Below are 24,385 nucleotides of genomic sequence, written 5' to 3'. Positions count from 1 at the left end.
CCCTGCTCTGTCATGCTCCTCTTTCCCCCTCTCTCTCTGTCACCTCCTCACTCTGTCCCTCCCTCTCTCTGTCCCCCCACTCTCTTCCCCATCTCTCTATGCCCTCTCTCTCTCCTATCACTCCATCCTCTCTCTTCCCCATTCTCTTGTCCCCCTCTCTGTCTGTCCCCCCTCTCTCTCTGATCCCCTCTCTCTATCCCCCTCTCTCTTTGACCCCCTCTCTCTCTGACCGCCCCCTCTCTGTCCCCTTCCTCTCTGCCCCCTCTCTCTGTCCCTCTCTTTCCCTGTCCCTCCATCTTTCTGTCACCACTCTCTCTGTCCGCCCGCTCTGTCCCCATCTCTCTTTCCCCCTCCTTCTTTCCACCCTTTCACTGTCCCCCTCTTTCTGTCCACCCCTATCTCTGTACCCTCCTCTCCTTCTGTCCCCATCTCTCTGTCCACCCCGTCTCTCCATCCCCCATCTCTCTCTTTCTCCCCTCTCTCTGGCACCCCCTCTCTCGGTCCCCACTCTCTCTCTGTCACCCTGTCTCTGAACCCCTCTCTCTCTGTCACCCCTCTCTCTTCCCCCTCTGACCCCCCTCTGACCAGCTCTCCCTCTGTTCCCTCCTCTCTCTGTCCTTCTTTCTCTGTCCCCCCTCTCTCTCTCGGTTCCCCCGCTCTGTCCCCCTCTCTCGATCCCCACTCTCTCTGCCCCCTCTCTCTCTGTCCCCCTCTCTCTTTCCTCTCTCTCTCTCTGTATCCCCCTCTCTCGCTGTCTTCCTCTCACTGTCCCCCCACTCTCTGTCCCCCCCCTCTCTGTCCCCCCCTCTCTCTCTGTCCCCCTGTCTCTCTGTACCCCTCTCTCAGTACAGCTCTCTCTGCCCCCTCTGCCGCCCCTGTCTCTGTGACCCCCAATCTCTCTGCACCCCACCCCCACCCCACCGTCTCTCCCGCTCTCTGTCCCCCTCTCTCGGTCCCCCTCTCTCTCTGCCTCTCCTTCTCTCTTTTTCCCCGCTCTCAGTACGCCCCATCTGTCACCCTCTCTCATTCCCCCTCTCTGTGCCCCTTCTCCGTCCCCCTGCCCCCCTACTACGCCCCCGTCTCTCTGTCTCCCCTCTCTCACTGTCCCGACTCTCTCTGTTCCCCCTCTCTCCATCCTCCCTCTCTCTGTACCACCTCTCTCTGTCCTCCCTCTCTCTCTGTCCGCCTCTCTCTCTCCCTCCTCTTCCACTGTCCCCCTCACTCTGTCCCCCCGTCTTCCTCTGTCCCCCTCTCTCTCTGTCCTCCTCTCTCTCTGTCACCCCTCTCTCTGACCCCCTCTCCCTCTGTTCCCTCCTCTCTCTGTCCCCACTCTCTCTGTCCGCCCGCTCTCTATCCCCCTCTCTCTGTCCTCCGTTCTCTGTCCCCTCCCTCCCTCTCTGCCCCCCTCTCTCTCTGCCCCTCTCTCTCTGCCCTTTCTCTCTGCCCCCCTCTCTGTCCCCCTCTCTCTGTCCCCCTCTCTCTGACCCCCTCTCTTTGTCCCCTCTCTCTGCGTCCCCCCTTCTCTCTCTGTCCCCTCCCTCTCTCTGTCCCCCTCTCTCTGTCCCCCGTCCCCTCTCTCTCTGTCACCCCCTCTCTGTTCCCCCCTCTCTGTCCCCCTCTCTCGGTCCCCCTATACTCCTCTCTCTGCCCCCCTCTGTACCCCACTTTTTCTGTCCCCACTGTCTCTTTCCCTCCTCTCCCCGCTCTGTATTCCTGTCTGTCCCCCTTCTCTGTTCCGTCACTCTCTCTCCACCCCTCTCTCTCTGTCCCCCCTCTCTCTCTGCCCCTCTTTCTCTGTCACTCTCTCTCTCTGTCACCTCCCTCTCTCTGTCCCACTCTCTCTGTACCCCCTCTCCCCCCTCTGTCCTGCATCTCTCTGTCCCCCTCTGTCTCTGTCCCCCTCTCTCTGTCCCCCTCTCTCTCTGTCCCCTCTCTCTGCCCCCTCTCTCTGTCCCCCTCTCTCTGTGCCCCCTCTCTCGGTGTCCCCCTCTCACTCCCTCCTCTCTCTGTCACCTCCCTGTCTGTCCCCCCGTCCCCCTCTGTCCCCCACTCTCTCCATCCCCCACTATCTGTCGCCTCTCTCTGTCCCCAACTCTCTGTCCCCCTCTCTCTGTTCCCCACTCTCTGCCTCCCCCTCTCTGTCCCCCTTTCTCTGTTTTGTCTCTCAGTCCCCCTCTCTCTGTCCCCCTCTCTCTCCCGTTCTCTTTGTCCGCATCTCTCTGTCATCCCTTTCTCTCTGTCCCTCTCTCCCTGTCCCCCTCTCTCTGCCCCCATCTCTCTGACCCCTCTCTCTGTCCCCCTTTCTCTGTCCCCCTCTCTCAGTCCCCCTCTCTCTGTCCCCCTCTCTCTCCCGTTCTTTCTGTCCCCATCTCTCTGTCCCCCCTTCTCTCTGTCCCTCTCTCTCTGTCCCCCTCTCTCTGTGCCCCTCTCTCTCTCTGTCCTCCTCTCTCAGTCCCCCTCTCTCTGACCCCTCTCTCTTTCCCTCTTTCTCTGTCCCTCTCTCTCTGTCCCCCTCTCTCTGTTCCCCTCTCTCCCGTTCTCTCTGTCCCCATCTCTCTGTCCCCATCTTTCTGTCCCCATCTCTCTGAACCCCTCTCTCTGTCCCCCCTTTCTCTCTGTACCTCTCTCTCTGTCCCCCTCTCTCTGTCCCCCTCTCTCTGTCCACCTCTCTCTCTGTTCCCCTCTCTCTCTGTCCCCCTCTCTCTGTCCCCATCTCTCTCTGTCCCCCTCTCTCTCTCTGTCCCCCTCCCTCTCTGTCCCTCTCTCTCTGTCTCCCCTCTCTCTGTCCCCTACTCTCTGACCCCTCTCTCGTTATGTCTTCCACTATTTCTCTCTCTCTCCCTCACCTTTTCTCTCCCTTGCCCCCCCCCCCTTCTCTCTCTCTCCCTCTCTCCCTGCTCCTTCACTCTCTCTCTACCATCTCTCACTCTCGATCCACCTACCTCGGTCTCTCTTTATCCCCACCTCCCTCAGTTTCTCTCTGACTAAATATCTCTTCCTCCTGCCCCTCCCTCCCTCTCTGACGCAGCCTGTCTCCCTGACGCGTCCACCTCCCTCTGATCCAGATACTGGGAAGGCGGGTAGTGGGTGGTGCTGTGGCTGCATGTGGTTGGAGGGGTGGTTGTGAGATGATAGAGAGATGTGGGAGGTGAGAGGAGGGGGAAAAATGGAGTAGAGACGGAATTGCGGGAGGGAGACAGCCGGCAGGACAGAGAGAGAGAGAGAGTGCAGGGGAGGGGGAGAGGAAAGAGTGGAAGCAGGTGGAGAGAGTGGGGGAGAGGAAATGGGGAGGACAGGTTGGAATGGGAGGGACAGAGGGAGTTAAACCCAGCTCCTGAGCTCAGGGCGCGGTGCCCTCCCCTTCCCTGAGGACCAGGACTTGGGGCTGAGTCTGTCTCTCTCCAGCTCAGTTTCTCCAACACAAAGACACACAACAACATCGGTCACTCTGCTGCTGGGCCCGCTTTAATCAACATTTTTATTGGTTACAAATGGAAATGATGGATACAGTCAGTGGGATGGTGCCTTTTCTCACTGGCCCCTGAGTTGTGAGAAACATTGAAATGTTTCCCTGTAACCCCCCTGTGGGATAAGGATGGACAACCCAGCGCTACCCTCAGTCTGTTACCATAGCGACAGGCTGCTCCATCGCTGAAACACTGAACTGAAAAGAGAAAATCCCGGATGGGATTAATGAAGGAATTTGATGGATGGATGGATTTGGGTGAAGGGATATTTCAGCACATTCTTCAGCTGCTGCCTGAACTTAGTCTGGGTCACGGCATAAATCGCGGTGTTGTGCAGCAACTGAGGAGCTGCAGCATGAAGCCCAATTCCCGCACAAAGTAATAGAGATACACAGACCGATACCCAAACTCATACAACCGTCTCCATATAGAAAACAGCATTAACGTTGACCATAACAGGATGAAATTGGCCGAGATCACAAACAGTAAAATGATGGATTTTTTTCGGTTTCTCATTTCAGTGTCAGACTGAGCGTCCCCATTGGTGTGAGCGCGGAGTCTCCTGCGGGCTCTGCTGGTCACTACAATGTGTCTGACGGTGAGAACATTGAGCAGCAGAACCAGGAGAAATGGGACACACGGGGTCAGAATGTGGTGGAGGAACTCGATTGTGACCCAGACAATGGAGGATCGAACAGCGTCTGTTACATCACAAAACCAGGGGATGTTCATCAGCCAATACCGAGCCGTGAGCATAAAATACCAGGAAATGTTCTTTAAACAGCTCAGCACAGTCACTGCTCCCAGAACCACAGCCGCCGTTTTCTCACTGCAATATTTACTTTTCAGCTTCTGGCAACAAATGGCCACAAACCGATCAAAGGTGAAAGTGACGGTGAACCAGACAGAGCAGTCAGTGGCTGCATAAACCAGGACGGCATGGATATTACACACGGGGACGGAGTACAGGAAATAAAACTGTTCCCAATAAACAATGGGAATGTGTCTCAGGATCAGGTCGAGGATAATGACCAGGAGATCCGCCGCTGCCATGGCCCCCAGGTAACGTCTGACACATGGAGACAATCCACAATCTTTATAAAGCAGGACGTAGATGGTCACTACGTTAACTGTGAGGAAGGAAAACAAACCCATTATCCATCAGCCTGGAGGCAAAGGGACCCGTTTGATCGGGGACCCAGTGAGATTTCCAAATGTGTCCCTGTATTCAGGGATCTATTAAAATAATTGGAGCGGGAATAACAAATGGGAAGATCGGAATTACTGACAAAAATGTGACATAAACCACAAGAAACCCTCCCTCCCCAATCACACAGAGACACATCCATAAGGACAGATGGTTTCTAGAACATTCCCACACACTCGATCACTCGAGAGCAGACACAGGTCACTCCTTCCCAGTTCCTAATACGGAGGGTGGGGATGTTGCTGTCCTGAAGGATTCTCTCCCAGTTTCCTGAAGACAAACGGAGTTTGGGAATTCCTGTATTTTGGTCTACATTGTGGTCGATCCTGTGTCATGAAGAAATGTAAACGCAGGGAAAACATATTCACCCCTTTAACTGCCTGAGGGGTCTTCGGAACAGTGTCTCCTTCTCCCTGGAACGGGATCTCTTCCCTCGGGATCTTATCGTTTGTTCAATTCACTGACGTCCGGCCGTTCACAAACAACGTCAGGGACAGAACGTTCCGGGGAATGTCAGTTATAGAATGTCAGGGTCAGAACATTCCGGGGAATGTCAGTTATAGAATGTTGGGGACAGAACGTTCCGGGGAATGTCGGTTATAGAATGTTGGGGACAGAACGTTCCGGGGAATGTCAGTTATAGAATGTTGGGGACAGAACGTTCCGGGGAATGTCAGTTATAGAATGTTGGGGACAGAACGTTCCGGGGAATGTCGGTTATAGAATGTTGGGGACAGAACGTTCCGGGGAATGTCAGTTATAGAATGTTGGGGACAGAACATTCCGGGGAATGTCGGTTATAGAATGTTGGGGACAGAACGTTCCGGGGAATGTCAGTTATAGAATGTTGGGGACAGAACATTCCGGGGAATGTCGGTTATAGAATGTCGGGGACAGAACGTTCCGGGGAATGGCAGTTATGGAATGTTGGGGACAGAACGTTCCGGGGAACTCCTTGACCTGTCTATCACCTTTCCCCCCTACCCACCCCACCAACATGATGTACTGTCCCTGGGAACACTGAAACATTAATGGGGTGAGAGACGGAGGGTCCAATCACAGGAATGGGAACTAAAGGCATTGCCAGATCAGCTGAAAGGGTTAGATATACCACATTCTCAATCCACCTCGAAGAACCAGCCCAGACACCATACACCCAGAGGGGATATCTGTTCACTGTGGAACACTGTGCAGACCAGGCCAGTGTCCTGCTCAGTACAACCCAGCAATCTGTCCAGATTCATCCATTGCACTGGTCAATACAATCCAGCGATCTGTCCAGAGTGGAACACTGCGCAGATCAGATCAGGGCATTGGTCTATGAACCCAGACCATATATCTGTCCAGGGCAGTGAGCTGTTTAGATCACAGCAGTGCGTTATCTATAAAACTCAACCAGATAGTCTGACCACCACAGCGACCTGCGCAGTGATCACCCGTGAATTAATCTATAAGACAGGAGCAGTGACCCTCTCAGCATGTAGGACTGTGTACCCCACCCCAGTACATTGATCTGTAACCCTGGAGCAGTTACCCTCCCAACATGTAGGACTGTGTACCCCACCCCAGTACATTGATCTGTAACCCAGGAGCAGTTACCCTCCCAGCATGTAGAGCTGTGTACATCACACCAGTGAATTGATCTGTAACCCTGGAGTAGTTACGCTCCCAGCATGTAGAGCTGTGTACATCACACCAGTGCATTGCTCAGGAACACTGTGATAAATCACTGCCCAGCGTGGGGAAACTTGCAGCCCATGCTGGAAGTGACGGGATGTGCAGCTCCCACCCATTTACAGCTCCCTATCTCCATTGTGCCCTGACAAGGGGGTGCTGTGGGTGTGAACATCACTGCCACAGAGAGGTGGCGGGGAAATCAGTTTAAATATCACCACATGGGAGGGGTTGGGGTATAGACAGAGAGGGGGAGACTGAGAGACAGTGTCATGGAATGATGTGTTCCCAGATTACAGAATGCTGAAATGTAAACACTTGGATAGCATCCTGTAACATGAGACAGGCTTCCCAGGAAAGTTGGGAAAAAGTGATATTGGTGTGAGGTCAGCTGCTGTGTGGTTTTGAAATTACGTTTATGTAATGTTAATAAGTGTCTTTTTGAAACAGTATATTGCTGTAGAGTTGGAGTAGTGTAATAAGCAATTAAGAGAAATGAGGTCTCCGAGTTGTGAATAGTTGATGTAAAATGTTCAGTTTCAGGGTTAAAAAAAAAATTGGTATTTTTATTTAAACAGTGGAATTTGGGAGTTCTCTGTCCCTCATATTTTACCAGTTTACAAGGCAAATTGAGCATTTCTTTATGTTTAATTTAAATTACCAGATGAGCTCAATGTTGTGTCCTAACAATTGCTGTGTGTGTCTCTGTGTGTCTCTGTGTGGGGCAGGTCTGGCAGTCTCTGTGGTGCTTAAAGAGATGCAATGCCACCCTCTGCTGGCCTCCCCACGCCACTGCACAGACATTGGCAGAGGGTGAATACCAACAGGGATTCATTCAGAGAGGGCGAGGGAGAGGGCAGCTGCTCACAGCACCATCCAAACTGATGTCTTATCCATGGACTGATCTAAATGTCCTTTAAATGTTGTAACTGTCCCCGCTTTCACCACTTACTCTGGAAGTTCATTCCACACCCAAGCCAGATTCTGTCTAACATAATTGCCTCTCATGACTTTTGTAAATCTTTTTCCTTGCACCTTAATTATCCCTCAGTTTTGAATCCCCAACTCTAGGGAAAAGACATCAGCCCTTCAGCTTATCTGTACCCCTCATTATTTTATAAACCTGTGTAAAGTTACCGCAGAATCTCATATTCTTCAGTGAAAAAAGATCCAGCCTCTCCTTATAGCTCACTCCCTCCTTTCCCAGCAACATCCAGGTTAATCTCTTCTGAACCCTCTCCAGCTTAAGAATATCAAGGTCAGTAATATCAAAGTGAATAGTCAATGTGTTTTCTAAGGTACGGGGAGACCAAAACTAGAGGATATGGGCTTAAAGTGAGAGGGGAAATATTAAAGTGACATAAGGGGCAGCTTTTTCACCCAGAGGGTGGTGTGCCTATGGAATGAGCGGGCAGGATGACCAGACTGAACACAGTATTCCAGAAGAGGTCTCACCAATGTCCTGTACATCCTCAACATGACGTCCCAATTCCGATACTCAAAGGTCTGACCGATGAAGACAAGTGTGTTAAACACATTCTTAAACACGCTATCTATATGAGATGCAAATTTTAAAGAATTATACCTGAGGGCCTAGGTCTCTGTTCTACAACATTGCCAAAGGCTCTACTTTTAATTGTATTGGTCCTGCTCTTCTTTGATTTACCAAATACAATTAAAACTCCATCTGCTACCCCTCAGCCCAGTGTGTGGTATTACTGCCACCTCCCCCTCCCCCTTCAATTTTAAAATGCCCATCCCTCTCCAGGATGCTTGCACACTCCGGCCTTGATTTTCACAAAGACCCTGAGCTTGGTTTGCCTTGTGTGATAAGGGGGAGGAGGGACAGATTGCTGACACAGTCAGTGGAGAGGAGAGGCTGGACAGTAATCACCGGCCAGGAAGAGGGGAGTCGCACGTTAGAGTTGGTTAAGAGTGATCGGTGTTGTGGGACCAGAAATTAAGCTCTTCCTTCGTCTCTGCTGTTCAGTAATAAATATCCATTTGAGACCCTTCATTGGGCTGAGTGTGGCTGCAGGATTTCTTTCCCTAATATTCCAGACTACAGATAATAGCGATTAAAGATGTTCATAGTTAATTTCGATGGCACAGCACAAACACTCAACATCCTACAGTTGAGACAAATATCTTGCATTTGCTTAACAATACAAAGTGTTTTGTGTAGTTCAGTAATGGTAAACTGATTGTAATAAATCCACACCGAGCTGAAAGTGGGCATAACATATAACCCAAAATCTGGGTATGGTAGTGTAGTGGGTAGTGTACCTGCCTCTGAGCCAGAACTCTGGATTTGATTCCAATTCCTGAACTTGTGTGGTAGCATTCCTAGCTCTAGACTAGAAGGCCTGGATTTAAGTCCTGCCTGTTGCAGAGGTATGACACAGCATGTCAAACCAGGCTGATGAGCAAACACACAGGAGAATACTGTTACAGCTTTATGGGTATTGCTAGTGTCCCTACCTCTGGCCACAAAGGTCTGGGTGTAAAGCCCACAGATGTGTCTCATGATACATCTGAACAAACTGATTAAAATGGATTTAAAATTGTGACTTGATGGAGAAGGAAGAGGTGTCAGTATTGCATTTCAGAATTTAGGCCCAGGATGACTGAAAGTCCAGTTATTCGTGTTGATTGAAGTCACATTTCGCAGCAGTAAAGATTTATAAAATCGGAACGGTCCTGGATAGGGTGAGTAGTCAGGGTTTTACCCCAGTTTGGGGCGTCCAAAACTAGAGGGCATTGTTTGAAAGTGAGAGGGGAAAAGTTTGATGAGACCTAAAGGGCACCTTTTCACACAGAGAGTGGTGTGTGTATGGAATGAGCTGCCAGAGGAAGTGGTGGAGGCTGGTACAACTTTACAGATTACTTACAGTGTGGAAACAGGCCCTTCGGCCCAACAAGTCCACACCGCCCCGCCGAAGCGCACCCACCCATACCCATTCCCCTACATTTACCCCTGTACCGAACACTACAGGCAATTTAGCACGGCCAATTCATCTAACCTGCACATTTTTGGACTGTGGGAGGAAACCAGAGCACCCGGAGGAAATCCACGCAGACACGGGGAGAATGTGCAAACTCCACACTGACAGTCGCCTGAGGCGGGAATTGAACCCAGGTCTCTGGCGCTGTGAGGCAGCAGTGCTAACCACTGTGCCACCGTGCCGCCCACAAAATGCAGCATGTAAAAGGCATCTGGGTACTGACAGACCTGCCGAGCTTTACCAGCAATTTCTGTATTTGTTAAAAAAATGCATTCATTTTAACACAGGTATTCTCAATACATTAAATATTTTATTTTTTTCATGACGCAGGGCAATGTAAACATATTTCAAATTGATCGAGACCATTTTCTGTTAAGGATATGGCTCTGTGTATGACAGTAGCAATGATGCACCTACATGGAACAGGGAATGTGATGGAGACATAGTTCGACAATGTACAAGGAGACCTCACATGGGGTCCAGTTTGGGAAAGGATGATATTTTTATGTGATTCAACTCAGAGAGGGAGAAAATGCAATCCTCCTGAGAAGGAACGGCCTATTGCACTCTCCCTCCTTCAGTTTCCCTCACCACAGCAATGTGTGCAAGCTAAAACAAACTCTACAGTCATCATTACCATTCTTATTTTTATAGAATCCCTGCAGTGTTGAAACAGGCCCTTCGGCCCAACAAATCCATACCAACCTTCCCAACCCATTCCCCTATATTTGCCCCTGACTAATGCGCCTAACCTAGAATTCCCTGAACACTACAGACAATTTATCATGACCAATCCACCAAACCTACACAGTTTGAGCTGTGGTAGGAAACTGGATCACCCATTAGAAGCTCACACAGGAAAGTGGAGAATGTGCAAGCTCCACACCGACAGTCACCCAAGGCTGGAATCGAACCCAAGTCCCTGGTGCTGTGAGGCAGCAGTGCTAACCACCGTACTACCCATTGGGTGCTCCCTGACCATAATTCATTGGAATCTACTCACTGCCTAAAGCAAAGGGAATGCAGCCAAATCTAACTCTCCCAGGATGGAATCCCATTGCTAGCAGCTATATGAGTACAATATCTTCAGAAGCAGAAAAATGTTTTAGACAACCTCAATTTTTACTTTTGTCATGAGTTCCATTAATATCTGGACAAAGTTCTTTCAAATTAAAATTGCAGAAATTTTGTTAATCTGTCTGTGTGTGTGTATGCATGTGTTTGTGTGTTTGTGTGTGCGTGTGTGTGTTTAGAAAGGGAAGTACTAGACCATTAGACCATAAGACCATAAGACATAGGAGCGGAAGTAAGGCCATTCGGCCCATCGATTCCACTCCGCCATTCAATCATGGCTGATGGGCATTTGAACTCCACTTACCCGCATTCTCCCCGTAGCCCTTAATTCCTTGTGACATCAATAATTTATCAATCTCTGCCTTGAAGACATTTAGTGTCCCGGCCTCCACTGCACTCTGCGGCAATGAATTCCACAGGCCCACCACTCTCTGGCTGAAGAAATGTCTCCGCATTTCTGTTCTGAATCGACCCCCTCTAATTCTAAGGCTGTGTTCACGGGTCCTAGTTTCCTCGCCTAGCGGAAACAATTTCCTAGCGTCCACCCTCTCCAAGCTATTGATTATATATTTGCAATACTCAAACAGTTTGCCATTCATCTTTCCATCATAGTTTGAGTAACATTGCCCTGGATCATAAACGTGTTGTTTTAGCAGATTAAAGTAACTAGCCTGACTTGTTCCTAAAACTGACCCTGACCCAGTGTGAGACCGATATCATCGGCCATCTCACCAACCTGGTTATATTTAACATTTGTTGTGAGCAGTGGAAGAGTGGGACTAGAAAAGGAAACAGTGACCCAAAAGCCGGGGAACTATAGACGGGTGAGCCTGACGTCAGTGGTGGGTAAGTTGTTGGAGGGGATTCTGAGGGATAGCATTTACATACATTTGGGAAGGCAAGGGCTGATCGGGGTAGACAACATGGCTTTCTGCATGGGAAATCATGTCTCATTAAATCGGTTGAGTTTTTTGAAGAGGTGACAAAGAAGATTGATGAAGGCAGTTTGGTAGATATTGTCTATATGGACCTCAGCAAGGTGTTCATTTAAAGAACAAAGAGCAAAGAAAATTTACAGCCCAGGAACAGGCCCTCCAGCCCTCCAAGCCTGAGCCGATCCAAATGTACTGTCTAAATCTGTCGGTCAATTCCTAAGCATATGTACCCCTCTGCTCCCACCTACTCATGCATCTGTCCAGACTCTTCTTAAATGAATCGACCGTGTCTGCCTCTACCACCTCTGCTAGCAACACGTTCAAAATGCCCACCACCTTCTGTGTGAAGTACTTACCGTGTGTATCCCCCTTAAACTTTCCACCTCTCATCTTGAATGCACGACTTCTCGTTATTGAATCCTTCACCCTGGGAAAAAGCTTGTCTCTGTCTATACCCTTCATGATTTTGTAAACCTCAATCAAGTCCCCCCTCAATCTCTTTTTTTCCAGTGAAAATAAACCTAACCTACTCAGCCCCTCTTCATAGCAAGTATTTCATTCTGATTGGTAGACAAATGAGTAAGGTTCGGTCACATGGGATAGAGAGGAAGCTAGTCACAATTGGCTTGAAGGAAGAGGGGTATTTTTCAGACTGGAGGCTTGTGAGCAGCAGTGTGCTGTAAGAATCAGTACTGAGTTCACTGCATTTCATCATTTATGTAAAGGATGTAGATGTGAATATTGGGGCCATTGTTACTAAGTTTACAGATTACATCAGAAAGGCAGTGTAGTAGATTATCTCAGAGTACAACAAGACCACAATTAGATGGGACAAAAGGGCAAAGAGTGACAGATTAAGTTTAATTTAGATAAATACGAGATTTTGAATTTTGTGAATGCAAACCAGGGCAGGAATTATACACTTGATGGTAAGGTCCTGGGGCGTGTTGTGAAACAAAGGGATAGGGCTGCAGGTACATTGTTCCTTGAACGTGGAGTCGCAGGTAGACAGAGTGGGACAGAACACATTTGGCACATCTCCCTTAATCAGTCAGAGCATTGTGTATAGGGGTTGTGATGGTATGTTGCATCTGTACAGGATGTTGGTGAGGCCACTTTAAAAATACTGCATGCAACTCGGTTTTCTGCAGAAATGATTTAGACACAGATGTTCCAGAACTGGAGGTTTGAGCTGTAGGGAGAGGTTGATTAGGGTGAGGTGTTTCTCCCTGGAGTGTCAGAGGTTGAGGGGTGACATTATAGAGATTTATAAAATCATCAGGGGCATAGATATTCTGAACAACCACGTTCTGCTCCCCAGTGTAGGGGAGTCCAGAGCAAGAGAGCATAGGTTGAAGGGGAGAGGGCGAATGATTTAGAATGGACCTGAAGGTAAATGTTACACACAGAGAGTGGTGTGTATATGGAAAGTGCTGTCAGAGGAAGTGGTGAAGGCAGTTACAATCGCACATTTAAAAAGTATCTGAAAGAGGAGGGATATTGGTCAAATGCTGGCAAATGGGACTGGATCAGGTTTGATATCTGATCGGAGTGAACAGGTTGGACTAACGGGTCTGTTTCCGTTCTGCATGACGCTCTGATTCTATAAAAAGGATGACGAATAATTCTGAAAGGACCTTTCAAGTGGGAATTCTCTTCACTGGAAGTTTATCGTGCCTCCATGCTCACATTGATTGAAAGCTGCATTAGGTAAATATTTGACAGAGAAGTGAGTCACGGATAATGGGATATAGAGAGCAAAGTGGAGCTGAGACCCCAACTTGATCAGCCACAATCTTAGTGTCTGGTGGAAAAGGCTCAAAGTATCTAATGACCCACTCCTGCTCTTCAGTCCCATTTTTCTGTATTCCATTCAGCCCATCAAACCTGCTAGACAGGAGCAGTTGGAGGCTACTTACTCCTATAACCTGGTGCACAGAAACAGAGGAGACTATTCAGCCTTTCAAGACTGTCACACACGATGTGAGGTGATTTGGGAAATGTAATTGGAAAACCCAGGCTGTTTATGAAAGAGGCTCCTCATCTCTCTTTACAGAGCTTCCCCTCTCTGCAACTTGTGCTCCATTTGTTGGTCATGTTGTAGACCCAGATTCACTGTGAATACAGCCCACATACCTCACCCAGCGATAGCTCACAAAATCCTCTGGTCTCCCTGACTGCAATATGTAATAACATAACATTCATGAAAATAACACCCACTACCTTTCCAATAACAGAATGTGAGAGCATCAGAAACAGGGGCAGGTCGTTCACTTCCCAAGCCTGCCTTGTCCTTCACTAAGATTGTGGCTGATCTGCTCTCGGTCTGAAATTGTCTTTAATACCCAATTCCTCATAGCCCTCACCTCTCTGACAGATCAATATCCATCTAACTCCTCTTCAAATAATTTCAGTCATCTCACTCCCCGAACACTCTTGAGAACAGAAATCCTGACATTGAATCCCACCTGTTTGATGAAAACACTTGCTGCTCCTATATCATGGTTTATTGATATGAACAAAAGAGGTTGAGACAAGGGTTCAGGTAAAGTGGACTCGCCCTGATATCAAGGCAGTGGTTGCCTTCTGTTGACATCAAGGAGCTTAACAAAACTGGACTTAATGGGAATCAGACTAAACTCTCCAGTGTTTGGAGTCAAACATGGCACTAAGGAAGATGTTCATCATCTCAGTCCTGGGTCACCTCTGTGCGAGATCCTCAGGGTAGCTTCCTCTTCACAAACATCTTCAGCTGTTTCATCAATGTCTCTCGACCCCACCCTCACCAAAATAAGATCAGAAGTGGGGATGGTCACTGAAGATTCCACAATGTTCAGAACATTTTGTCCCCCCTCAGCTCCTGAACTGGTCTGTGTCCATGTGCAGCAAGACCCAGACTCCATTGAGAGTTGTGCTGTTAACGTGTCAGTAACATTCATGTAACTGCACTGCCTATTGCCACAGTAAAATAAGAGTTCATTCAGCACTTCACAGGAATATGAGGAAGTCATTCAGCCCATTGACACTATTGGAGAAGAACAGGGACAACCCATTCAGTGCCTCCAGCCTATTACTCAGGAAGAGAAGGAGTCTAGTGTGATGGGCCACACCAGAGCCCCTCGAAATATTGGAAGGCAATAGCCTTGCTTCTAATGTTTTATTATTTTAAAGGAAATATAAAGGGTCTGTTCCAGATGCAATGTGACAGCATCAAGAGAAAATTCAGTGAGAGTAGCAGACAGGAGACATTCCCTGAAGCTTCCAACTCTGTTGAGACCGCTATAGTTTTTGATGTTACTGAGAAACCAAAACCCAGAGATCCTAATCTGTGAGAGCTGGCCACACCCATTCAGTCTGCATTAAAATAAACCTAAGGCATGCCTCGCTGTTACTCAAGTGTCTTAACTAACCAGCTTGGTAACGATCGTTCAATCTCTCTCTTAAAAGAAACCAGGACAAAATAACCTCGTAAAGCTACAGCATCATCACACTTGTCAGTATATCGAGCTATCAAACAGGAACCAGGGGTAACCCAGTCAGGCCCTTGGCCCTGTCCAATCGGACGAGGAAGAAGTCAATCAGCCCCTTGAGTTACTTATACATGAACAGTAGGAGGCCATTCCCACCTCAATACACTTACACGGGGGCAGAATGAGGTAATTGATGCTGATTCCTGATGAATGTCTTATTCATGCAACGTCGATTCTCCTGCTTCTCGGATGCTGCCTGACCTGCTGTGCTTTTCCAGCAATCGACGCTCTACTCTGATCCTGGATTAGTGGTGCTGGAAGAGCATAGCAGTTCAGGCAGCATCAGAGGCGCAGTAAAATCGACGTTTCGGGCAAAAGCCCTTCGAGGAGGCAAACTTCTTCAAGGCAGGTATCCTTGCAAGAGGATTCGCAGTCGGGTTAAAATCAACTAGGTAAAAACAATGACTGCAGATGCTGGAAACTCTGATCTCCAGCATCGGCAGTCTTAAGTTTCTCCTAAATGATGCTCCAACATGATGAACAAGTGGAGCAGAGGCTTCACATACAGACTGTTCCACGTTGTTCCTCATGGCTCCATTGCTTATGATACACACGTGGGACTAAAACGTGGTTTTCTAGTGGTGAGCAGAGAAGCTTCATGTCTTGTGTGAAGTCTGAAGAAGGCATCTTCCATCTCTGAGAAAACAGCCTGGTGTTCTTTATGCAGGGCGGAAGCTGTTGGGAATGGCTACCTGTTTCAGATCGAAGGTATTGTGGCTGCTGTTGGGAATTGTAAGCAACATGGCGTTCAGTACGGGCTCACATGCCGACTGCACAATAACGTGGGGAGAGTTAATTAAGGCATATAAACTTAGGATAGTCACGTTAGACTGCTGAATGGACTCTCTATGTTCAAATAATGCTGACCGTGTTCATGTTGACCTTGTCTAGTGCATGTCCTGTGCAGTGTAACCTGTATGCCTTACTCTGTCCAAGTCTATTTCCACCCTTTGATCTGTCTGGCTATGCTTACTATGATCTGCCTCCACTGCTCATAAATAAAGTGTTTCTCTGTATTGAGATACACGTGACAATATATCAAACCAATTAATCCTGTGAAAAGTATGGAATTTCTCTCCCTGTCAATGTCTCTTTTGGAAATAAGTGATCGCTGCCACTCCTCGTGTTTCAGCATCACCATTTCTTCGTCTCTCACAGCTCTGCAGATTAAACACTCAGCTTCTTCACTCTATCCTCATGTTACCATCACCTGTGTCTGTGGTAAGGAGATCATTCCTTGCAAAGGAGATCAAATCTGTACAGAGTGCCTCAAATACTCTCTCAGCAAGGCTCTACAACTGCAGGAAAATGGCTTTACTTATTTACTCGAATCATCTTACAATGAAGGACAGCATACCATTGACTGCACCCATTACTTACACAGGGTTTGATTCGGCACAGTCAGCGTAGACTTGTGAGTGGGAGATCATGCTTCCCAAATTTGTTAGAGTTCTTTGATGAAGTGACAAGGAAGGTTGACGAGGACAGAGCGGTAGACGTAGTCTCTATGGATTTCAGTAACGCATTTGAAAAGCTTCCACATGGCAGGCTGCTCAGGAAGGTTACATCGCGTGGAATGCTGGGGGAACTGGCCAATTGGATACACAGTTGGGTTGTTGGTAGGAAGCAGAGGATTCAGTGGAAGGATGCTTGTCAGACTGGAGGCTGGGTCTATAGCTGTTTGTTATCTATGATTATCTATGATTATCTGTGACTGCAGACACATAGACATGGGATAAAACTTTTCAATGATCTCTGAATCAGCCAACAAGACACTCTATTGTGTCAAATTGCTCTGAGGTCTTAAAGGATTAACCTGGACAGAAAACCTGACCCCAGCCTCAGTATCGGAAAAAGGGGACGGGAAACAGTCCTGTTGACACTGCAGAGACCTCCTTCCTAACATCTGAGAGCTTGTGACAACAATAGACGATAGACAATAGACAAAAGGTGCAGGAGTAGGCCATTCTGCCTTTCGAGCCTGCACTGCCATACAATATGATCATGGCTGATCATTCCTAATCATTATCCTCTTCCTGCCGTATCTCCATAACCCTTGATTCCATTACCTTTGAGAGCTCTCTCCAACTCTTTCTTAAATGAATCCAGAGACTGGGCCTCCACTGCCCTCTGGGGCAGAGCATTCCACACAGCCACCACTCACTGGGTGAAGAAGTGTTTCCTCATCTCTGTCCTGAATGGTCTACCCCGTATTTTTAATCTGCGTCCTCTGATTCGGCACTCACCCATCAGCGGAAACATGTTTCCTGCTGCCAAAGTGTCCAATCCTGTCATAATCTTATATGTCTCTATCAGATCCCCTCTCAGTCTTCTAAACTCAAGTGTATACAAGTCTAGTCGCTCCAGTCTTTCAGTGTAAGGTATTCCCACCATTCCAGGAATTGACATCGTGAATCAACGCTGCACTCCCTCAATAGCCAGAATGTCTTTCCTCAAATTTAGAGACCAGAACTGCACACAGTACTCCAGGTGTGGTCTCACCAGGGCCTACAGCTGCAGAAGAACCTCTTTGCTTCTATACTCAATCCCTCTTGTTATGAAGGCCAGCATGCTATTAGCCTTCTTCACTACCTGCCGTACCTGCATGCTTACTTTCATTGACTGGTGTACAAGAACACCCAGATCTCTCTGTACTGCCCCTTCACCTAAATTGATTCCATTGACGTAGTAATCTACCTTCCTGTTCTTGCCACCAAAGTGGATAACCATACACTTATCACATTAAACTGCAATTGCCAGCCATCTGCCCACTCACCTAACTTGTCCAGGTCACCCTGTAATCACCTAACATCCTCATCACATTTCACCCTGCCACCCAGCTTTGTATCATCAGCAAATTTGCTAATGTTATTGCTGATACCATCTTCTATATCATTAACATATATTGTAAAAAGCTGCAGTCCCTGCAGGGATCCCTGCGGTATCCCACTGGTCAATGCCTGCCATTCCGAAATGGAGCCATTTATCACTACTGTTTGTTTCCGATCAGCCAACCAATTTTCAATCTAAGTTAGTACTTTGCCCCCAATACCATGCGCCCTAATTTTGCTCACTTACCTCCTATGTGGGACTATATCAAAAGCTTTCTGAAAGACTCGGTGGTACAGTGGTTAGCACTGCTGCCTCACAGCGCCTGAGACCCGGGTTCAATTCCCGCCTCAGGCGACTGTCTGTGTGGAGATTGCGCATTCTCCCCGTGTCTGCGTGGGTTTCCTCCGGGTGCTCCGGTTTCCTCCCACAGTCCAAAGATGTGCCGGTCAGGTGAATTGGCCATGACAAATTGTCCGTAGTGTTAGGTAAGGGGTAAATGTAGGGGTATGGGTGGGTTGCGCTTCAGCCATGTGGACTTGTTGGGCCGAAGGGCCTGTTTCCACACTGTAACGTAATCTAAAAAAAAAGTCCAGGTGCACTACATCTACTGGATCTCCCTCATCCATCTGCAGAGTTACATCCTCCAGAAGATTAGTCAAGCATGATTTCCCCTTCATAATCCATGCTGACTCTGACCTATCCTGTTACTACTATCCAGATGTACCGTAATTTCATCCTTAATAATAGACTCCAGCATCTTTCCCACCACTGAGGTCAGACTAACTGGTCTATAATTTCCTGCTTTCTCTCTCCCACTTTTCTTAAAAAGTGGTATAACATTGGCCACCCTCCAATCCGCAGGAACTGACGCCGAATCTATCGAACTCTGGAAAATAATCACCAACACATCCACGATTTCCCGAGCCACCTCCTTCAGTACCCTGGCATGTAGACCATCAGGCCCCGGAGACTTATCAACCTTCAGACCTAACAGTTTCTCCAACACCAAATCCTGGCAAATATAAATTCCCTTAAGTTCAGGTCCTTCAGCCACTGTTACCTCAGGGAGATTGCTTGTGTCTTCCCCAGTGAACACAGATCTGAAGTACCCATTTAATTCTTCTGCCATTTCTTTGTTCCAAGTAATATATTCCCCTGTTTCTGTCTTCAAGGGACCAATTTTTGTCCTAACCATTTTTTTGCCTTGCACATACCTAAAAAAGCTTTTACTATCCTCCTTTATATTATTGGCCAGTTTACCTTCGTACCTCATTGTTTCTCTGCTTATTTCCTTCTTAGTAATCCTCTGTTGTTCTTTAAAAGCTTCCCAATCCTCCGTTTTCCCACTTATCTTTGCTATATTATACTTTTTCTCTTTTAACTTTATATGTTTCTTAACATCCCTCGTCAACCACGGCCGCCCATGGTCTACATCCCAGGGTACTGAAGGAGGTGGCTCGGGAAATCGTGGATGCGTTGGTGACTATTTTCCAGAGTTCGATAGATTCGGCATCAGTTCCTGCGGATTGGAGGGTGGCCAATGTTATTAAGAAAAGTGGGAGAGAGAAAGCAGGAAATTATAGACCGGTTAGTCTGACCTCAGTGTTGGGAAAGATGCTGGAGTCTATTATTAAGGATGAAATTACGGCACATCTGGATAGTAGTAACAGGATAGGTCAGAGTCAGCATGGATTTATGAAGGGGATCTTTCTTCATTTTAGGAATGAACTGATCCTGCAACCTCTGCATTATACACAGAAATATCCGCCATTGTTCCTCCACGGTCATCCCTGCTAAGGTATTGCACCATTGAACTTTGGCCAGCTCCTCCCTCATAGCTCCATAATTCCCTTTATTCAACAGAAATGCTGTCACTTCCGACTGTACCCTCTCCCTCTCAACATTTACAGAGCTTTCCCACAGACTATACAGAAACATCAGGAATGGAGTAGGCCATACAACACATTGAGCCTTCCTCATCATCGTTCCTGTTCAAACATCTCCACAATGCACTTATCCCACACAATGAATATATCCGTTAATGTGATTAACCTTGGGAAGCTATAAAATAGGAAGTGCAATAGTCCCTTTGGTCCATCGAGTTTGCTACCCAATTCAATATAATGATGGCTTGCCCTTTTTTTCCACACCGTTCTCCTGCTCGCCCATCATTCCTTTTCTGTCTATAAATCCTTATTTATATTCAATGTCCTGGCTTCCAGGTTTGAGTGCATTCCCCAGGTTCACCAGTCGCTGAGTGCAGACATTTGTTCTCATCTCATTGCAGAATGGCCTGTCTGTACCGAATACTGTGGCCCCTTGTTTTAGACACCATAGCCTGAGGAATTATCATCGCTGCTTCCAATCCGTCTCACCCTGTCAGAGCTTTATATATCTCACTGAGATCTCCATCCATTTTCCTAAACCCCATGGAATGCAGGCCCAGTCGCCCCAAACTCTGCTCCCACAACAAGCCTGTCATCACAAAGATCAGTCTGGTTATCCTTCGCTGCTCTCCCTCAATGTCAGGTTTGTCCTTTATGAAGGTACAGAGACCAAACCCGCACACAATACTGCACAGTGTTTTAGATGGGGAGTCACCAAGGCCCTGTATAACTGCAGTACGACACCCTTACTCCTGGACCCAAATCCCTTTGGAATTAAGGTCAGCACACCACTGATCTTCCTAACTGCTTTCTTTCCTGCAATATTGCTTTCAGTGACTGGTGTACAGGGAGATCCAGATCCTTTGCAATGTTACAGCTCCCTACTTTGTGGGTCTATGTACCCTGGTCAGCGTGCCAATGCCATTCCCAGTATTGACTTCTGGCTTCAGAACTCACTGTGCTGCAGGGACCCCGGAGGGCTGCGAAGAAGGAAACAACAAAAATGAGCATATGTCCCTTTGTATATCAACATGTTTCAAACAATCCCTTTACAAACGATAGGCTTCCAATCTATTGTTCCCAACAAAGGGCACACCGTCACCTCTACCCACATTGCTCTCCATCTGCCACGTATTTGCCCATTCACTCCACTTGTCTTCGTCGCCTTGAAGCTTTTTTACAGCCTCCTCACCCACTCACAATCCAACATCCTTTAGTTCTGTCAGCAGGTTGGGATATATTGCATTTGATTCCCACAACCAAATGTTTGATGAGTACTGTGAACAGTTGGGGCCTGAGTACCGATCTCTATGATATCCCAGCAACCTTCTTCTGTTACTTTTTAAAATAATATTTATTTCCTCAATCTAGGTGTGATTGGCTGTCCCTGGTTGCCCCTTGAGAAGGTGGTGGTGAGCTGCCTTGTTGAACCGCTGCAGCCCACTGTGGATTCAGTGACAGTAACACCAATGAATGCTAAGCAGCAGTGGTTAGATTGTATTTTATTGGTGATGGTCACGGTGTGGCATTTGTGTGGCGTGAATATTACTTGCCACTTGTTAGCCTGTATACTGTCCAGATCTTGTCGCATTTGGACATGGCCTGCTTCAGTATCTGAGGAGCCACAAACATTGCTGAACATTGTACAATCATTAGTGAACATCCCCACTTCTTACCTTAGAATAGAGGCAAGGCCATTGATGAAGAAGCCCTGAAGATGTATGGGCCTAGGTCACTGCCCGAGCAACTCCTACAGACTTGTCCTGGAGCTGAGTTGACTGACCTTTATCATCCATAACCATCTTCCTACGTGTCAGGTATGATTCTAACCAGCGGGAAGTTTGCCCCTGATTCCCATTGATTCTAATCTTGCTAAGGCCCCTTGATGCCACACTTGGTCGAAGGAAACCTTGATTTAAAGGTCTATTACTCTCACCCCACCTCTGGAATTAAGCTCTTTTGTCCATGTTTGAATCAAGGTACTGAGATCAGGAGCTGAGTGGCCCTGCTGGAGCCCAAACTGGGTGTCATTGACCAGGTTATTGCTGAGCAGGTGCTGCTAAAAAGCACTGAGACCTTCCACCACTTTACTGATGATCGAGAGTAGACTGATGGGGTGGTAACTGGCCGGATTGGATTTGTTCTTCTTTTTATGCATGGGAGATATTTGGGGTAATTTTCGATGTAATTGGGGAAATGTCGTTGTTATAACAGTATTGGAACAGCTTAGCTAGGGCAGTGACAAGGGCTGGAGAACAACTTTTCAGTACTATTGCCAGAATGTTGTCAGGGTATGTACCCTCTGGGGTATCCAGTGTCTCCAACTGAATCTGGATATCGCGTGGAGTGAATCAAATTGGTTGATGACTGGTAACTGAATTCCTGAGGACCATTGGAGGAGGATGAGATGGATCATCCACTCAGCACTTCTGACTGAAGATTGTTGCGAATGCATGAACGTTATCTTTTGTACTGATGTGCTGGGCTCTTCCATCATTAAGGATAGGGATCTCCTCCTCCAATGACTTGTTTAATTGTCCATAACTATTCTCAATTAGAAGTAGAAGGACTGCAGAGCTTAGATCTGATCCGTTGCTTGTGGGATCACTAAGCTCTGTCTATCACTTATTGATTATGCTGTTTGGCACACAGGTAGTCCTGGTTCGTGGCTTCACCAGGCTGACACCTCATTTTCTGGTATGCCCGGTGCTGCTCCTGCCCTCCTGCACAATCCATTGAATTGAGGTTGATCCTCTGACCTGATGGTAATTGTTGTGAGGGGGATATGCCAGGCCGTGAGGTTTTGCGGGAGTACAATTCTGCTGCTATTGATGACCCACAACACCTTATGGAAACCCAGACTTGAGCTGCTAGATCTGTTCTAATCTGTCCTATTTAGCACCGTGATAGTACCACCGAAAATGGTGGAGGTTATTCTCAATGTGAAGATGTGACTTTGTCTCCACAACGACTATGCGGTGGTCACTCTTACCCGATACATCATGGACAGATACTTCTGCAACTGTCAGATTAATAAGGCTGTGGTCAAATATGGCTTATCCATATTGATGGTTCCTTTAGCACCTGCCGCAGACCAAGTCGAGAAGTTATATCCTTTCGGACCCAACCAGCTCGATCAGTAATGCTGCTGCTGAACCACTCTTTTTGTGGACATTGACATCCCCCACCCCGAGTACATTTTGTGCCTTTGCCACCCTCAGTGCTTCCTTCAAGCGTTGGTCAGCATGGAGGAGTACTGATTCATCAGTTGAGAGAGGCTGGTACATGGTAAACAGCAGGAGGTTTCCTTTCCCATGTGTAAACTAACGCCATGAGACTTCATGGGATACAGAGACACTGTTGAGGACTCCCAGAGCAATTCCCTTCCAACTGTATCCCACTGTGCCACCACTTCTGCTGTGTCTGTCCTGCTGGTGAAACAGGAGATATCCAGGGAAGGTGATGGGGTGTCTGGGACATGGTGATACTCACAGAATCATACCTTAAAGACAATGTCAGGCTGTTGCTTCACAAGTCTGTTTATTTCTATTCACTGTTTCCTGCCAGCTGTCCCATTCTAGAAGCATGTCCATATATTCGCCCTAATCCACTAAGATTTGATTTTGCAAACTGGGCTTGGAGCTTTACCAAACGTTTTCTCAAAATCCACGTGTTTTACCTCCATTGCTTCTCTTTCATTTGTCTCCCAATCAGTTTCTCAAACATAATTCCCATTTTACAAATCTATGTTAGTGTTGTATATGACCATTACTTTCAGTCCCAATAATTTCTCCCAAACCATTTACTTACTATGTTCTATGTTCCATGTACTATTTCGTTTTCCCACACCAGACTTGGTTTTCCTGGTATTGTCAGAAAGTTCTGTGAAGACAGAACTGAAGTAGTGGATTCATAGTTCTGCCATTTCCCTGTTTCCCATTCTCCATTCTCCAGTTTCAAACTAGAAGGAACCCACACTATTTTTTCATACTTCTCACATTGACATAATTTGACAAGCTATAACAGTTCACCCTTATAACCTTTGTGAACATTATCTTCAGAAACCTATCAATTCCTGTCTTAAGCTGCTCAGCTCCACATCATACACGCACAGGAACATAGTCTCTGTACCAACAGAAATACAGCACGATCTATATTAGTCCCACTTTCCAACACCAGGCACATATCCTTGAATGTTATGACACTTCCAAGTACACTTAAAGGTTGAGAGATTAGCCGCGATAACTCCCCTCTCAGGAAGTACATTCCAGACCTCAACACACTCCGGGTGAAAAAAAGTAATCTTTAAATCCTCTCTGAATGTCAAACCCTTCACTTTAAGGTGTGCTCCCTTGTTCTTGACCCTCTGTCTTAAAGGAACAGCTACTGTCTATCCACCCTGTCCATGCCCCTTGTTAACTTATCCTTCTGAATCACATCCCCCGCAGCCTCCTCTGCTCCAAAGTAAACAACCCGAGCTTATCCAGCATCTCTCCATAGCTGATATGCTCCTTCCCAGGGAACATCCTGGTGAATCTTCTCTGCAAGCCCCTCCAGTACAATCACATCCTTCCTGTAATGAGGCTCCCAGAACGACATACAGTACTCCATCATGGACTAAACCAAGCCCTGTATAGCACTTATAATCTACTCCCGGATTAATAAAAGCTATACCCAAGGTTCAATTCTTAACTTGTCCATTACCCTGCTCAGTCACATTCAGGGATGTGTGGAGAAACACCCTCTGAGCTCTCTAGTGTGCTACCAATCATTGT

At 47.4% G+C, this 24,385-nt stretch overlaps 1 long non-coding RNA gene and 1 pseudogene across 1 annotated transcript in view; one reads left to right on the top strand and one right to left on the bottom strand.

The window, feature by feature from the left end:
- The window catches only part of LOC148135799 (uncharacterized), an 83,587-nt gene extending 79,163 nt beyond the window's left edge, over window positions 1–4,424 (top strand). Inside the window, exon 3 of the long non-coding RNA XR_015754917.1 lies at window positions 4,317–4,424. This is a non-coding gene — a long non-coding RNA (uncharacterized LOC148135799). The remainder of the gene's footprint in view (window positions 1–4,316) is intronic.
- The window catches only part of LOC148135798 (putative G protein-coupled receptor 139), a 116,431-nt pseudogene continuing 95,736 nt past the window's right edge, over window positions 3,691–24,385 (bottom strand).

Source organism: Chiloscyllium plagiosum, unplaced genomic scaffold (genome assembly GCF_037043375.1).
Source record: "Chiloscyllium plagiosum isolate Xiang-an unplaced genomic scaffold, Cpla_swu_hap1 HiC_scaffold_48, whole genome shotgun sequence".
In the NCBI taxonomy this organism is placed as follows: domain Eukaryota; kingdom Metazoa; phylum Chordata; class Chondrichthyes; order Orectolobiformes; family Hemiscylliidae; genus Chiloscyllium; species Chiloscyllium plagiosum.
The sequence above is the reverse complement of the archived record's forward strand: the minus strand, read 5'-3'. Positions and strand labels throughout refer to the sequence as shown.